Source organism: Numida meleagris, chromosome 12 (genome assembly GCF_002078875.1).
Source record: "Numida meleagris isolate 19003 breed g44 Domestic line chromosome 12, NumMel1.0, whole genome shotgun sequence".
In the NCBI taxonomy this organism is placed as follows: domain Eukaryota; kingdom Metazoa; phylum Chordata; class Aves; order Galliformes; family Numididae; genus Numida; species Numida meleagris.
The window spans coordinates 15,064,030-15,081,394 of record NC_034420.1 but is presented as its reverse complement, the minus strand read 5'-3'; the positions used below and the strand labels follow the sequence as shown (position 1 = coordinate 15,081,394).

Below are 17,365 nucleotides of genomic sequence, written 5' to 3'. Positions count from 1 at the left end.
TGATCCTTGCCGTGTGGCTGGCAGAGAGAGGAGTCCTGCATTATGTCTCTGCTGACAGCATGTCTCCAGGAAGGTTCTTTCAGCTTGGGCTCTCCTTCCCCTGATGGAACAGCACTGTGTGTCACACTAGGTGCCTTTGTGGTGGGGAGGTATAGGTGTGAGGTGGAATAATGCACACTGCTGCTGCGCAGACATGGGAAGGGAAGACTACCCAGAGAAGCCTGTGCTTTTTCCTCCTTTGGAAGTTGCCCCAGCAGCTTCCCTGCAAGCAGTAAGCACTGCTGACTGTTCACCCAGCAGAGCACTGGTCCTCATGCATCCCAGTACCCATGGGTGTTACTGTCATGCTGCCTGGGGGACATCTCCTTTGGGCGGAGGACAATATGGCCAGGTGAAAAACTCCCTAAAGTCTGGCTTCAGAAAACCTGCCCGACCTTCTCTGGCAAAGGTTAACTGCCCCGAAAACGGCCGCCCTATTGATTAAGGTTTGGCGGACAATTCGCATGCCTGTCCCATGTGGATCAGAGAAATATTCCTTCTGGCTGCCACCCCCACCCCGTGCTGGAGCTGCTCTTTATTCAGCCCTTTTCTCCGGAGAAATCTGGGGTGAGGGAGTGTGCCTGCCGGAGATGTGAGCTGAATAACAATCGGCAAACCCCCCTCTCGCATCAACTCCCGTTCCTGCGAGCGCTGTTCCATATTCTCTGCGGCAGAAACATTGGAAACAGATTTTCTGGGTGTAGGGAAAAAAAAAAAAAAAAAAAAAAGAATAAGGAAAAAAAAAAAAAGGAAAATCGAGCTGCCGTCGAGATGCCAAATGACAGAACACATTTTCCTCGCGCAGATAACGTCGCTGATTTTTGCTAATGAACACCCAGGTTTCCCTGAAGCCTCTAAGCATTGCAGAGTTTTTATAATCATGTTTGCATTAGGCGTCTGGTGGGCTCAGACGCTCAGAATTATATTTGAGCTTCCTCAGCTTTCAGCACCATTAAGCATATTTTAAAAACACATTAAAAGGAATATGTCAGCTCAGTTTAAGCTGAAGTTTTACTTCGGAAAAGAAAAGCGGGCAAGAGAAAGAATTTTTCCGAATGCAAATGACACAGAAAAATTTTCATTAAAGAAAAAGATAAAGGAAATATGCTATTTCAAAATAAGTTCCTTTCTATTGCTTTATCTACAGACTTGGCAACTCAAGCACGTTAACTTTGTGCTCATGAATGGGGAAAACTAAATGACTGGAATCCAAGCAGCTCCAGGTGACGTGAAGCAAAACAAAACTCCTTGTCTTTGTGAAATTAAATCCAAGAACAAATGCAAAAAAATAACAAACACCAGAAACGCATGCAAGTTTAAACAGAAACATTTAACCGAAAAGTAGTTTGTTTCCTTGGCAAAGAATGTAGGAAAATTTCCTTTTATTTAAACATTTCTATCATTTAAGTGACCCAGACTGTCCTCACATTTCAGAATGTAGGTTTTAATCTCCAGAGAGTGTTGCCAAGAAGCCCAAATTCTCAGTTTTTGTTCTGTACAAAGCTGTAGGAAGGGGATGTCCTTCTCAATTTCACATTTATGCCATGCTTGGAGCTGATCCATGTTCTTTGCCATTGACTTCTCCTCCCTCAGAAAATTGTTGTGTGAAATCCCATGTGTTTTCTGTAGCTCCTAGTCAGTGTGGGCAATCATGGTCGAAGAAAGGACAAGGTTAATGACATTAATAGCAGCAGATTATAGAATTACAGAATGGCTTAGGCTGCAAGAGACCTTAAAGCCCATCCTTCCAACACCCTCCTGTGGGCTGGGTGCCCCCACCACATCAGACTGTCCAGGGCCCCATCCATCCTGGCCTTGAACACCTCCAAGGTTGGGGCGTCCACATGGAGATACCTTCCAAGAAGTCATCTCGAGACCTTGCTGCACAGTGAGCCGTGGCCTCCAGGCTCCAAATGCAAAGTCTCCTTGGAGAGCACGATACACCCCCAAGTGGTCACCATTTACTTGAGTTGTGCTTTAAATCCAGCAAAAGGTAACTTAATTATTGGTTAATTGCTTCCTCACTGCATAATGCTACTGTCATTCTGTTGGATCTGCACCAGCTCTCCAGGTGCCCAGGCTGCAATGAAAGCAAAGGCAAGGCATGACCATCGCCCTGCCACGGCCTTTCATCCCAGGCTGACCTCTGTAACTGCCATAGTCAACAGCTCCCTGTTTGCTACCCTTGTGTATGTCTTAATATGGAAAACCCAACATAGTCTGCCAAGCTCTGTGTGCTACCATGTATGGTGAAAAGGAGTGACTTCTCCAGAGCAGGGGCATAAATTCTGCTTCCTATGTATATGGAGAATAAAAAGCCATACGAAACACCAGCCCTCTCCTTGTTTGGGTCAGCAGTGTAGGAATGCCTGCTTACAAATAGGAGAAAATGTGCTCTCCAGCAGATAAGGAAAGTGGCAATGTATGCTGGTGTGGGGGAAGAACAGCTTTTTCCATGCAGAAAGGTCAGCAGCTGGAAAATTGCTCTGGATGTAGTTAAAAGGCAGGAATAAAATAACAACAAAGAAGATGATGTTTTTCAAATTCCTAAATATATGTTTGTATAATCCCAGAAATTATAATCGTGTCTCTAATAATGCAACCAAACGTGGATGCTGCTGTTGTTCTCCAGTTTGCTTTTGAGTTGGGAGGACGGGTTGTGTCCTGCATGCTGAAGGCTGTGGCTGCTGGAAGAAGGAGGAGGAAAGAAATCTCTCCCCCAGGGCTGCTGCGATGACTGCAGCGTGAAGCTCTCCTGGCCTGGCTGTGCTGAGCACAGAGTGCGGCTCTGGTTCCAGGAGCGCTGCTCAAGGAATGCAACGTATCAGAAAGTTGTGGTGATTTTCTTAGGCATAAGCAAATCAGGGAGCTCCACAGAGAGGATCTTCTCTGCATTTTCTTTCTCCAGTTTAAATAGCTTGATCTGAACTTTTATCCAAATTTCAGCAAAAGGGATTGATTTTTGCATTAAGTCATAGCACTGGAAACTTTGCTCCTCGGGGTAAAGAAGAAGACCTTAAAAAATCTCCATTCCCATGTGTTTACACAACAGAGCCTAACAGCTCCAAAGGGGCTTTTAGAATTAATTGGGAGAGAGCTCTCTGCTGTAAAAGGTCCCTAAATACTTATTTCCCTAATCCACACTGTGAGCACTGCTCAGATGTCCGCCTGTGTCCGGCTGCAACAGCTCCGAGACCGCTGTCACCATGCTGGACCCCACAGCAGCCTTCCTACACCCAGACCTGCCCTGCCACGAAGCAGAGCCTTCACGAGACCAGCAAAGTGTCCTTTCTGCCCATTCCCATGCATAAGTTCGTTAGCAGTGGGTTTCAATCTCCACTTGCTGCTGCTGCTTGCCTTGGGAAACATTCAGCCCAACCTTCGTGAGATGCTTGCTGAGTTACATGCCAGCATCCTGAAGCAGAGCTGGAGTAATTCCCTGTGCTGGGGTTGTTTCATTCAGCAGCATCCCCAGGAACATCAGTCAGGGATTTGCAGCCTGGCTTGGCGATGTGCAAAGGGCGCAGAGCAGGGGGAGAGCAGTGAGTTCAGCCCTGTGCCCGCAGCAGGACAGGAAGGTTTGCTGGCCACCGTCATGCTGCCTGTGTGCAAAAGGAGCCAGGCAGCACTGTGCTGTCTCTGCAGGGAGGATGCTTCTGAGACAACAGATTTTGCAGAAGTGTGGCAGTGTGAACGTTCACCTGCATCATGTGTTTGTATTACACACGTCCACACGATACAGAAATTATTTTGTGACTTCGGTCCAGGCTGGTTGTGCACAGCCAGAACCCAAACTGAGATCCTGCTGTGCTGCAGAATTTATAAAGAAATCTTTGCTATGACCTTTACTGGGGACTCCGCTCTAGGAGAAATAGTCCTGTTCAGTAACGAAGTGGTTAAATCAAAATAACAAGGGCGATTCATCTAGTAGCTTTCCCTGGCTATACTCAAGGGGGGCATATCTACCTATTTGTCAAGTCATTGACAATAGCCTATTTCTTTCTTCCTACCCGTATGCTTTATTAAAGAAACACTTGACCTACCTGTCATATCAAACTGCTTCCTTTATCCAAAACAGAATAATATAGACATTTCCCTTAAGGGAATCCTGATGCAAATATATAAGGACAGGTTGCCAATTTGTTGAGCGTATTAGGGTACAGAAAACTGTCAAGGGAAACAGCTGTAATACAGACTGTTCTAACAAGCTCATTTTTCTTTTTTTTTCAGTGATACTTTTGGTCTCTCTTTAGTTTATATTATACGATTTGTACGTTCCCAGTTTTATGGACAGCTGTCAGCTGCAGCCCATCTTTTCACTCTGAAAAAAAGGAAACCCTCAGATTCCCATCTGTATCTCTGATCTATTGTTTAGTCTTCGACAGTAACTTCACAAACCCTTCAGCTGCACAGAGCTGGAACAAAGTTATGGGATAGGAGAAGGAAAAAGGAGCAAAGCTTGCGATAGAGAAGGCTCTGACTGTGATGTAAAATTAATTTACTTTCACATGAAGCCACTTAAATACACGGTGACACATCCCATTTTCACCTGCCTATTCTCTGCTACAGAAAGCACTCACTGTCTTGCACCAGGGGAGCGGTTTGGGCAATAAGTCAACTCTGAAATGATGCAGAAAGGTCCAAATTTGGCACGCTGCACAACGCAGCTTTGCTGGCTTTGCTGTGGCTAAGGGCTGCAAATGGGAGCCAGGCAGCAGGAATCCGGGTTTCCTGGTGGTTAATCCTGAGCCACGCCGTCCCCAGCACTGGCTTTGGTGCTTGGGTCCAAAATGTCACTGGCCCTCCAGCGAGGCGTTTTGGTGATGTAGTGCAGACCCTCCTCAGTTTCGAAGTGAAATCCATAATTTTCAGCAACTGAAATCTCCCGAGACCACAAAAGATTAAGAGCAAAATCCACATAATTAGAGGTCTACTTTGACTCGTGGACAAGGCAAAGGCTGCGCTCCAGGAACAAAGAGCAGATTAAAGATGTTAGTCCTGTTTCACTTGGGCTGCTGCTCCACCAAAATCAGCGGGGTTACCCTGGGGATTAATTAGTCAATTTACGCTTGTTTGCATACAGGATGACAGAGATCATCAGCTGAATAAAAGTGACTCAGCAGGACAGAGCAAAAGTTCATGCAGTGCAAGTCAGGGCAAGAAGGGAGAGAATGAACTGGGTCTGGACTGAGGTCACAGCGTGGGCAGGTCCAGTTGCTGGGAAGCATCACCCCAATGGTGTGACTCCAATGGTGACCCGAGAGAGAGAGGGGAACATGGGCTCCTGTGCTTGATAAAAGTCTGACTGCCCTATGAACATCTCTTTAAAGGAGTGTACAAATATTTGGGAGGAGAATAAATGGAAGGAAGAATCATGGAATTGTAGAGTTGGAAGGGACCCTTGGAGGCCACCTGGTCCAACTCCCCTGCAGTAAGCAGGGACACCCAGAGCTCCATCTGGTGCTCAGAGCCCTCCAGCCCAACCTTGGGTGTCTCCAAGGACGCTCAGCAATACGCTGGGATCAGGATGAGCCTGGTCCTTGGTGTGAACTCCTGTCCTGTTTCGTTGGGCTCCTCCTCTTCAGTGTGTGAAGAAGGGATTTCTGAATGTTGGCTTTTAATGTGGAAGCACTCCAGCAAAGATGAGCAGCAGTCGGTGGCACTGGAGATGGCACTTAGTAATGGCAGGACATAGCCAGAGGGGAGGAGGAGATCCTAAAAGCACACTTGCAGTGCTGACCCTGGTGTTAGAAAAGTTCTGTCTGGTCTGAAGTCATCAACAAAGTTTCTGCGGCAGATACGATCCAAGCCAGAAATGAAAAGTTACCACCAAAGCTCAACAAAAGTGGTGCTGGCAGCAAATAGCTGTGTGCTCCCTTGGGGTCACGCAGAGAATAGGGGCGAGGGGCTGTCAGACGCCGCTGTTCCATTCTGGCTGAGTAAATACACACAGCCCGTACATACTTACCAGCTGATGAGCATTTTCTGACAGAAGTGAAAACATTGCCTCCTTTTTGTACACATTTTGAATCTGCAACGCATTTTCTGGGGCCAAACTGTAGTTCAGACATAGTGAGAAATGCAGACATCGCCGGGACTGGAGCGGGGCCAGAAGCTTCTCCTCTCTCACTCTGCCACCGACACACATGATGACACTTAATGAGCTCTCATCTAAATAGCGATGCGCTGGAAGAAAACCAGACTCCTCTCCCTGGGGAGGGGGGGAAACACACTTATGGCCATGGGGTGCTCGGTGGGCCCCAGCCCCACGGTGTGGAGTGATGGCGTGCGGCACATCCTAAAAGCAGAGGGAGCAGAGGGCTGCAGCCCAACCCCCTGTGAACCCACACTGGCAATGAAATCCCCATCAGATGTTGGCCTGGGAGCTGCTTGTCGAAGTCATGTGAGATCTGCAATGGACCAGGTCCCCTGGAAGAAACCCAGAGTGCTCCACTGAGGATCTGAGTCACGAGTCCGGGAGCTGCTGTTAATTAGCATGAGACAGCTGTTTCCTGGGGGAAGCTTGACAAACAAGTATGTCTCAATCTTGCTTTTGAAAAGCCAAATCTTGCCAACAGAAGGGATTTTTAATGCTCTGTCTCAAAGGGCTTCCAGGTAGAACTCCTGAAATGTTCAACACCGTTGTGAGCACATGGACTTGGGAATTGTGTTTCATGGAGAAGAATAGTTTAAACACTGCAGCATCCTCAGCAAAATCACGCCATGAGCTGCTCATGTTGAAATGAGGCTCATTTGGTTTTAATTCATTCTGTACCACAAGGTTACAGATTGTTTTAGTTCCTGCTTGCTTTTTAGCTGCTTTCTGTTACTTTTTTTTTTTTTTTTTTTTGCTGGAGCTTGTGAATTGCAAGGTCAAGCTAAAGTCAAACCCTACCATTTCGGTGATGAAATGCAAGCAGATGTGGCTGCTCCGTGTGACGCCGTGCTGGGGTCCGTGGGTGGTGCCTGACACTCGGGGCCACATCCCCTCCCTCACAACTCAGTGCTCCCCGTCCCCCCCCCCCCATTCAGATGTCCCAGCGGGTGCCACCCTGTCTGCTGCTGCTGGTGGCCAAAGCCAAGCAGGGAGGGTGTTCTAAACGTCAGGCTTGGCATGAGGAAGAGCTGAGCAGGTGACTGACTGTTTGCCATGGTGTTTTCCTTAATGATGTTTCATCACATCAGAGCTTGACTTTTCCAGGGACATCAGCACTGCCTGATGACCGGGAGCTATGCAGCACCAAACTGCCAGATGAGCTCTGCACAGTCTCTCTTTGCTCCATCCCTTCCCGCAGATCTGAGTGTTTGCTCTCTGTGTCTTTCTTACGGTTTATGGCTAGCAAATTGTAAACCCTTGGCACTGGGTGGGATGGACTCTCCCACCTGAAATAAAACTGAATTAACTCCTGCTGATCCCAATGGCATTTTTTTTGGCAGAGGTGATTGTACTGCTTTTTGCTGTCACTCCTCATGGCCATTGGTGTCTCCTCATCCATGGAATAACACACTGGTTCCCCTGGGATGAGGCAAAACACCTGGGAGTGCTGTCAGGATGGCACCCTCCATTCCTCCCACCCTATCCTCCAGCCATCTCTTGCTCCAGCCATTATCTTGCACTCGCCAGTCCTTGGATGGGCTTTGCCACCGCAGTGCAAAACACCCAGAAAATTCTCTTGCGCCTGTCTTGGTATAGAAGTAAAGACACAACCCACCCATAGAGGGTAGGAAGTGTTTGGCAGAGAGGATTCGCCATTCTCAGCACGTCCTACACTGCAGGTTGGGGTCACTCCATGGATTTCACTCATAGGCTTGAAAAATTCATGAAGCTTTCTGCATGAGACTGGAAATGGGTTGAATCTTGCTGCTTCATGCTCATGGCCTCATCATGTCCAGTGAAGCCGCAGTGATTTGAAATATTTCTTAGTTCTCTTACTGAGGGTATTTGTTATTTAGGCAGAACACACATGTTGGACTCTTCTCCTTTGCAGTGATGGTGAACAACACAAGGTTAGCAGGACTGGTGAGAACTAAGGGTTTTCCAAAGAAATTTGAGAACTTACCCAGGAAAATTTCCATCTCCTGACTTGTGAATCCATGGCTTTGTTGATCATCTGCAGTATGGGATGTAAAGCTCCTTGATAACAAAAACTCTTCAAGGATTGCACCGCACCATATTCCTCCCCCAGAACAATTACAACCAGAAGACATTTTTCTACCTACTTTCACCCTTACGTGTTGGTAGGTCTGGGTCAAACTATTATTATTACTGTCTATTTCAATCAAAAGACGCATTCCCAGAAGAACGTCAAAACCCAACATCCTTCTCCAAATTTGCAACAATTTCTATCTGGAGAGAAAAGAGGACGCTGGCTGGAGCCCGCTGCCTTGGTCACCACGAGAGCTGCGACGCGGGGCTGCTCTCCCCACTGCCGTGCTCCCCTCTCTCCCAGCCCTGTTATTTCCCCCCGAGGCCTTTGCATTCTGTTGTTTTGTTTCTATTAGGATTAGTGTGACCCACTTAGTGGTCTCAGAGGAAACGCTGTGTAAGTCGGAGGGAGCGGCTGTGTATACAGGGCAAGAAAGATGGCGTCCCATGTCTCAGGAACGTCGCGGATTTATCGCCGCGATGCATGGAGCCGGAGCCGCTTCCAGACATGTGTTTGTAATTTCTTGTTTGGTCTGCCTTGGTTCTGAGAAATGCTGCATTTTTTGATTTGCCTGCTGAAAGGGTTTCACACTTTCGGATCGTGGCATTTGATTAGTTTTGATGATAACCACAGTAGTACAATTCTGACTTCCAGATTGCTTTCCAGCGTGACACTAAGCAGCCACCCATCTCCAAGGCTGCAGAAATTCACACGTGCATTTGATCTTTTTTTTATTAAGATGCAAAAAAGTGTAAAATACTTGTCACTAGGAGGCAAAAAAAAAATCATATTTCTCATCCCTTCATTTAGGGCAACGTCAACTTAAGCGTATCCTAATAAATGGGATGAGCTCTATCAAGAACCAAGTAGCTCCCGTTCCTTCATTTATCATCTATAGACACCAGTTATCTGCCTGAGCAATTTTTACAAACTTTGCTCAATGAAGGGCTCTATTCGTCAAACATGTATGATTTAAAAGAGAGTTATCGGACTTCAGAAGGAAAATTACTGGGAATTCTCACCAGAGATAACATAATAGAAGATGACAGAAAAGCGCAGCCTAGCATTTCTATCACCTTTTTTTCTCTGTCTACTAATGGTTTTGATTCTCATTATTTCTCAAATGCCAAGAGATAAAACCCTCCTGGGTACCAATTAGCTGTGCCCAGTCTGGATACAACTGCTCTCATCCAGGACATATTTCGAGATGCTGAAGCTCTCTTTGGGAAAAGGCAATTTGTGTGCAGCTATGTTTGGTATTTTTTAAGGATTTCATCTTGTAGGGTAATAGAGAGATGGGTTCATACTTAATTTAATTAAAAACAGAGCTTTTTATTAACTGACTTTAAGTATAACAAATTACCATAAATGGGAACCTGGGATCTGTGTTTGTAGATCATTATTTTCTGCCTTTGTATTTTATTGAAGGTTATTATTTTCCTCAAAACAGAATAAGAATGTGGCACATTGAATTTACTTCTGAATGAGCTTCTTGCCTTCTCCACAACCCTTCCCATCTGCTGTTACATTCTCTGAAATTTAGCCAGTTGTAACAATGACAGTGACGAAGTTTATGAGAGTCCAACAATATTTTCCATTTTTGTTGCTTAAGCATGCTGTATAATTAAGGCATATTTTCTTGTTCTAAACAGCAGAGATACATAATACAACAGTTGAAGTAATGATGTTTTGGGTTCCACGTCACCACTGCTATTTGCCATGGGAGTCCTGCGGTTCTGGGTGCATGGTGGTTGGGTAATGGGCTCTGACTGGGGTCCATCAGCAATGCCAGGGCTCAGCCCTTCGCCTGCATTGATTAACCCTACCACCCAGCTCCTGAGGTGGTGCTCTCCCTATTTGCAGATTAGAAAGCAGATCTGCTAAGACTGCTGCTTTGTTCATGTGGAGTCATGAGCTATGCTCGTGCATAGCTCCATGGAGTCCAACGTGGCTATTAAGTGAGTTAGGTTCAATAACACACCAAATCTTTGCAGGGCCTAAGGCAACTTGGAGAAGGGTGTTTGAGAAGTGTGCCCTGGCCTTCTCCTCATCCACACAACCTTGTCAGAACCTGCTGCTTTCCCCCTCCCAGTGCCTTGGGTTCTATTTCCCCCATTCCTCTTGCTCATGTTGCACCTCCTGGAGCATCCTGCCTCTTTCCATCACTCTCCTCCGCCCTAACACAGCCCCTGGCTCTTCTCCAACCCATCTGCATTGCCTTTAATTTTGTCTTTCCGTGCTTTGACGGCAGCAAACAAATAAAACCCCAACCTTAGAGGAGCAGTCCCCTTCCACTGCCCCTCTACAGCTGAGGCAGCTCCGGCTCTTGTCAAATTGCAGTACTGGCAAAAGCAATAGAGGGAGCTGCTGCCGGTGGCTGGGCTCCAGCAAAGCACTATGAGGCTGTACTCGTCTAATCCCTGGCAGAGATCTCCCCCACAGCTCCATCATTTAGGATTCCTTGAAATGGCTTTAAAAAAAATAAGAAAGGGGGAAAGAGAGAGGGGAAAAAAAAGCAACAGCCTCAATGAGGTTTATTTGGACCAATATTTAAAGTGGAAAAATTAAGAGAGTCAGATATTTGTAAAATTCCAAAATATTTTCTTAGCCTCAATGTAAATATTTGCAGAGAAAGCAATTATTGTGCATAAGAATTTTCTGTTGTGCCTGTCTGCATTCTTTTAGTGAAATGATTGCTTTTTTGGCCTATCCCTGAATAACTAAGTAGAGGTGATTAAAAACCCTCAAGTCCTTCAAATTTATTGTAATGTAACTATTTTTGAAAGCAGATTTAATATCAGTGTGCTATTTATACTGCCCAAGAGCTAACATTTCAGAAACCACGCCGATATATCAATGTTTGATGCAAAGCAGATTGCACTGAAGATGTACAAATGTATACAAGAAGAAATCTGCTTATATTTAATAAAGAACCGAGATATAAACATATTTTAATACAAGGGCAGAAATGGCTTTGAAATCACTGGGTTTCTGCTGGTTTGCTCCTTGCCCCTCCCTGATGCTCCTCTTCCACCTCCAGCGTGCAGCTAGGAGCTGCACTGACCCAAAGCTCGGTTGCACCTAAGGGCAACTGAAGGCAAACAGAGGACTGGTGCTTTCCCAAATGATGCAACAGGCCAGCTTCTTCCGTGCACATCAGGCTTGTTTTGATTCCAAAATGCACTTGCTGGAGCATCAGGTGTGGATGATGACGTGTGGCACCGGGATCTGGGAAGGGGGGGGGAAGGGGTGGCTGCAGAAGTCCTGCTTGTTCCCATAATCTGCTCTGAGGCTGAAGAAAAGAGCAGGGAGGAAGTGAACCCAGGCTGAGGAGGACAGCAGCCATCCACCATGAGCTGCCAGCACCATGGCTGAGCTGGGGGCCTTCACACTGCCACTCCTGTCCTACAACAACCCTGGGAAGATGCCACAAATCCCATCCTTTTGGATATGAACACCCTGTTTATAACACCCCCCCCCCCCCCCCATTTCTCTCTTCGCTCCGTCTCCTCATCACCCACCACCACCTTCCTCCATGGACACCCTGCTGTGAGCATCCTCACCTCAGCACCAAGCCTGCCTGCACCCAAAGACACCTCCAGTGCTGTGGCCACCAAGCAAACCCCTCTGCAAGCCCAGGGGCATGCACAGCACCCAGCACAGAGCCACAGGGCTCAGGCACTGATCATGCAGGCCCCATGGCCAGACCTTGCTCAGGGCAGGCCGATTTGGCCCAAGGAGTGGTGTGGGGACAGCTGGGACCCTCAGACCTCACTGTCTCCCCCAGCCACAGTATTACTGGATGCATTCTTATTTCCTCCGCTTTTCAGCAGGGATTCCCTTCGTGCCACCTGGTGGACAAAGGGGACATTTCCCCCATTTTTTTACTTCCACAGTGGACGGAGGCGCTCCTGGGAAATCTCACTTTCAGTGGGGAATTTGGCTGAGCATTGCCTGACCCTAATTTCTTGCCAGAGGTGCAATGAGAAACGCGGCAGCACATACCCAGGGCAAACCCAGATCACCCAGCTCCGCTCCAACACTCATCGGCAGCTCACATTTGTGCATAATCCTGCTTAATTTTCAGTAAAATCTCATCCCTAAAACTCAATTCATACCCTTGCCTTAACAAGCAAGGAATGCTTTTCCTCCCCGAGTTGGGGATGAATTGATATCCTAATTTTTATTTATTCACAAGCATTTCTGTTCTGATTTTTGTAAGACATTTGTCTCCACGCAGTTTGAATCCCTCCTGTGGCCAGATGCAGGCAGGCTGTGAGGGGAGGAAATGCTGGGAAAAGGTCTGTGGAAATAGGAAAAATTTAAGTAAATAGTCGGGGATGTTCCTGGCAAGTGGTGTTTTTTTTCAATTTGCAAACACAAACATTGCCTGAGAAACTCGGTTCGGGGAGACATTTTCGTTCCAGGATTAGAAACAAATCCCTGAGTTGAGGTGCTTAATGAAACGAACCCAAATGGCATTTACTCCCAAATCCCTGCGAGAAGCGCCCGAACGGAGCTGAGGAATTGCTTCAAATCACATGTAAGCAGCCAGGAAAGAGCGCTGTGCTCTCAGCACGTACCGGAACAGCGACATGCCGATATCTGGTGAGGAAATTTGTTGTTTGGAGTTCTCTCCCACTTTGAGCAGCTTTGATCCCCTGGGACAAACCCTGCTGAAGCCCATGTGCATTGGAGCAGCGATCTGACCCATGCCAGAATTTTGCCCACAGAGAGAGTCCACTCAACTGCCCAACACGGACAGAGCTCACAACCAGCTGCCGTCAGCTGGTCATGGGAAACAGAGCCACAGCAAATGAAGGAACGCTGCAGAAAAGGAAGAAACCATAGAGAAAATGAAGAACTTCTGTGAGTACACAACGTGGCACGGCAGTGGGAAGAACGAAGGTGAAATTTGGCTACAACGCCCTGACCTGTGCCCTGATGACTGAAGAAGGATGGCAGTGAGATCCTTCTGCAGATGTTTATTTTGTGCTGTGATTTTGTGACGTGATTTTGTGCCTTGCCTGAGAGCTGACGTCTCCAAGCGCTGCTTCCCAGGGATGTACAATGCAACCGCCCAGAGCCCCTTCTCTCATCCACAGCATTATTTTTCTAAAAAGAAGGGAAAAAGCACAAATGGAAAATATTTTGACAGTGGAATGAGAAAAGTCATATGCTCTGCTTGGAAAAGAAATGGATTGTTTTTATTTTCTTCGGTGGCAGAACACATGGAGCTCGGATTCTCTGTGCAGAAATGGAGAGCTTTTCATTTTCTGGTGAAACAACCTCCTTCCCTCCAAAGATTCCACTTTTTCGGAATAGATTTCCTTGTTTGAGATTAACAACATATTTGAGTTTGCCACAGGCTGCAAATTTTTAAGAAATAAAAATCTGCCTAAAATATAATAATTAAAAAAGATAAAGAAACGTGAATACGTTTCACCTAAAAATGCAGACACAAAGATTTTAGGTTTTTCTCATTCATTAACTCCTTTTTCCCCCACCTTCTCCTAAAAACAGGACAGGAGGCACCGCCATCCTCACCCTGTGACATTGGTGCTGGGGAGCTGGGATGGAGGGGATGGGAATGACAGGGATGTTTTTGGGATGGGGGAGCGCATGCGGCTTCAGGCAGCTTTATTGATGTGTTATGAAAGCAGTCAGCAGGGCTGGGATTTGGCAACTGGCTCAGCAACAGGCTGGGAAAACGCACCCAGGGTCCACTGAAGGTGACCTTTGGAAGGAAGAAAAACAAGTTTAAAAGAAAATGAACTTTCTGCAGTGGTGCTTCAGACAGCTCACTGCACCTGAGGGTGTGTGAGGGCATCCACCCCTATGCGTGGGAGCTCTGCAGGTGCCTGCAGAGCAATGGTGGCACAGCACGGAGGGTCCGCCTGTGTATGGAGGGGACTCAGATACCAGCACAACCGGGAGGAGGAAGCCTTGGGTCTCCGTCATCTGTTCTCTTCCCAAGTGCAACCAGCAGGCAGGTTACAACTCAGCCAGCATGGACATTGCAATCCTAAGCTTAGCCCAGGGTGTCAGTTCCAGTTTGGACAACTGCACAATGGGAAAGACCCCACAAAGAGCTCCAGAGCTGATTTTCAATGCCATGACCCAACCACCCTGCTGCCACGGGATGGGTTCCTCCATCCCCATTCCCCCAGCTCTCAGCCAGAGGTGCCTCCTGCTTCTCCCCAAGCTGTCCTGCTGGAAGCACTCAGATCCAACACTTTGCAAACAACTGCCCTTTAAATGCCAGATATGTAGCCCCGCTTCTGCCCCAAATCTCCCTACAAACCTAGTGAGGGATACGTGAAATATTTAGAAGGGCTGCAATGGCCCAGCGGCGGATGGCGTGTAGCAGGCATGCCGAAATGTCTGGTTTCTGTTACATGTTTCTTTTCCTTGCGTTATCTGTATTAGAACTTATAAAATGAGTGATTTGTATCAGCTGTCCCGCTTTGTTGTTATGGCCATGTTCTGCTAAAATGATAACAAACCTCTCGTCCCAAATCTCCCCCTCCCACAAAATATCCCAGCTATGCGAAATAAAAGATGCCATCATATTAAGGACTGAGCAGAACTGTACGGGAGAGAAAACAAAGGGCCTGGGAACAGCACGGCTACAGGAGCAGAGGGAAGGTTGGAGATGGCAGTCACAGGGCATGAAAACAGCAGAAGCATTTGTCTTCTTGGAAACCATTTGTCATTTCGCAACCACTGTCAGAAAGGTTCTTTCTACGTGTTGGAAAGTTCAACGTGTCATAGCTTGGAGTACTTGGATTGGAGAGGGCAGTTCACAGTATTCCTGGGGAGTTGCACGCTAAAATATTTTGGGGAGAATTTATGATTTGCTCCATGGATCTGGAAACGTCTGATTTGTGCAAATTTCCAGCTATTGAGCACAAGTAATTCTCAAATGCACCTAATTTCATGAGGTCATGGAGAGTGGGATATTTGGAATTTGTTTACCCAGATGGGCGTGCCTGGTCCTACCTTGGTGAGAGCCTTGGCCAAGTGACCATAATTGTGCATTTCTCTGTAGTAATCCACACTCTTGTGCCCTGGGAATTTCCTCCTGCAGCTCATGGCGATGAGGTTTTTCAGGAGAAAGGCAGTAGAATCTGTATTTATGCTTCTGTGAGCTCAGAACACTCCCTGTGAGTGATTCATTAGGTTAACAGCCACTTTTCCCAGGCTGCTGGAGCCCCTGTGCAAACACCTACTCTTATGGAGCACATCCTGCTTTCAATGGAAGTCGCACCCTCAATTACAAGGTCCTGTATGGCTCCTGTCTGCTCCTCCTCCAACTCCTTTTTCTGGAGTCCCTATCTTTGACGACCACACTTTCCCTTAACTCTTACTCTTGACAACCCTTCCTCACTTTATTTCTTCTTTCCACCACTTGCTTTGAGTGAGGTTGGTGCAAGGAAATGTAACCTGAGTTTTATTGCCTTCAAAAAGAAGGCAGAGGGTTGGGGTGATTTAGCATCAGCCAGCATCATCTGGCTGGAACCGGATGATCTTTGAGGTCCCTTCCAACCCAAGACATCCTCTGATTCTGTACTAGGAGGTCAGATCCAGACCTACAGCTTGGAAAATGCTGTGACCACTGCTCCTGTGCCCAAACCCTTGAGCTGGGTCCTTCTTACCTTTGTGAGTCACACCATACAACTGTTTTTGGAAAGTACTTATCTTACAGTTTGCAAATGCCTTGACATTTCAGATGAAATCTCATTGAGCAAGTCTACTTTTCAGAGGAAACATTAAGAAACTTAACAACTTAACACTTCAACTGTGATAAAAACCGTATTTGTCTTTTATACAGAAGAAGGCTGACAGCCAACTTCTGTAATTGAAAAATGCTTCCTTGAATATATCTAACACTGAATGAGCAGCAAAATGGTCAATTCATATTTTCATGGAAACAAGCAAATGTGACAGTTCTGTTTACGTAGTATGTGCCTGGAACACGGGCATCTCCATCACTCCCGTCTTTGGAGGCCCCGTAAGCTGTCACAGAACTTCAGGAAAAGTGTCAGGGTGAGAAATAGATCCTAAAATTAATTGCAAGACAATAAAAGTAATAATTCATCATCAGAAAAAGTGCCTGGGCCAGAGCATTTATTAGCACTTCAGTGAGGTTACACCAAATTGCATCAATAGGAGAGGGGGTTTTAGGGAGTATTATTTTAAGTGGTCTGGGTAAGGAATATCTCCTTGCATGGCTTTGCAGAGGATTACTAATTATTACTTAAAAAGTCAGTAAAGCTTTCATTTCTCCATCTCTCTGTTCTCCACAAAAATGCCCCTCATTATAGGCCTGTAATAGCCCTTCTACAAACAGAAGGCAATGCATTTTCCACTGCAGTCGTTTTCGTTCGCCTCTAACTCCCTCTTGAACATTACTATCTTCAAATGACTACAATTCTTAATTTTGGTCTGACAGCAAAAATGCCTATTTTTTTTTTCCTGATGACTACAAGGAAAACAAGGACTTTCTCTCTCTGCCCCCTTTTCTGTACATTTTAGAAAGAGCTTGCTCAGCAGATAATTTGGAAACACTTGTCACAATCTCTTTAGCGCTTAACTCTGCTAATAACCCCAAGCTCGCTCCTTCTCTTTCCCCTAAACACCACCACTCCTAAGCAACTGCAGATTTAACTTGTACTGCCTCATTACAGAAGTGTTTAGAGCCAATCTTCTATTAATGAAATCTGCCAGTGTTCCAGCACAGCCCCAGAGCCCCACTGCTTCCTACCTGCAGGACGCTGGTACATGAAGTCCTCTTTGTGACAAGGAAATACTGCAAGGATGAAGCAGAGCTTGAAATGAAAACTGCTTGGGTATAGCACTGCAAACTCACCTTCAGCTGTTGATAGAATCCCTGGGAAAACCCTATTTAATCCCAAATGCAGAACACAGGTGGAAACTATCCAACAAAATTTGGTGAGGGCTAGGGCTGGGGCTGGAGGGTGGGGGCTGATTGGAAAATTCTGCTTCATTAGATTGTAACTGTTTTTGCATGAACATGTTTACTTAAATGAAAAAAAGCAAAACAAACAGCAGCTCCAGAACACTTTGCTAGGAAGACTGTTCAAACCCAGAATGGGGTTTCCTGCCAAGGTTAGAAGAAGCAATGATTGTTGCTTCTCCTGCACAACAGTGCATCC

At 46.4% G+C, this 17,365-nt stretch overlaps 1 long non-coding RNA gene across 2 annotated transcripts; it reads right to left on the bottom strand.

Annotated features, from left to right (window-relative positions):
• LOC110405395 lies at positions 11,088-17,052 on the bottom strand. Of its 2 annotated transcripts, none has more exons than XR_002442858.1 (4): positions 16,954-17,052; positions 13,121-13,301; positions 12,770-13,013; positions 11,088-11,478 (listed from the first exon to the last, which is right to left on the bottom strand). It is a non-coding gene; the product is annotated as an uncharacterized LOC110405395 (long non-coding RNA). The 2 variants fall into 2 exon arrangements; XR_002442859.1 differs by lacking the exon at positions 11,088-11,478 and adding an exon at positions 12,089-12,489.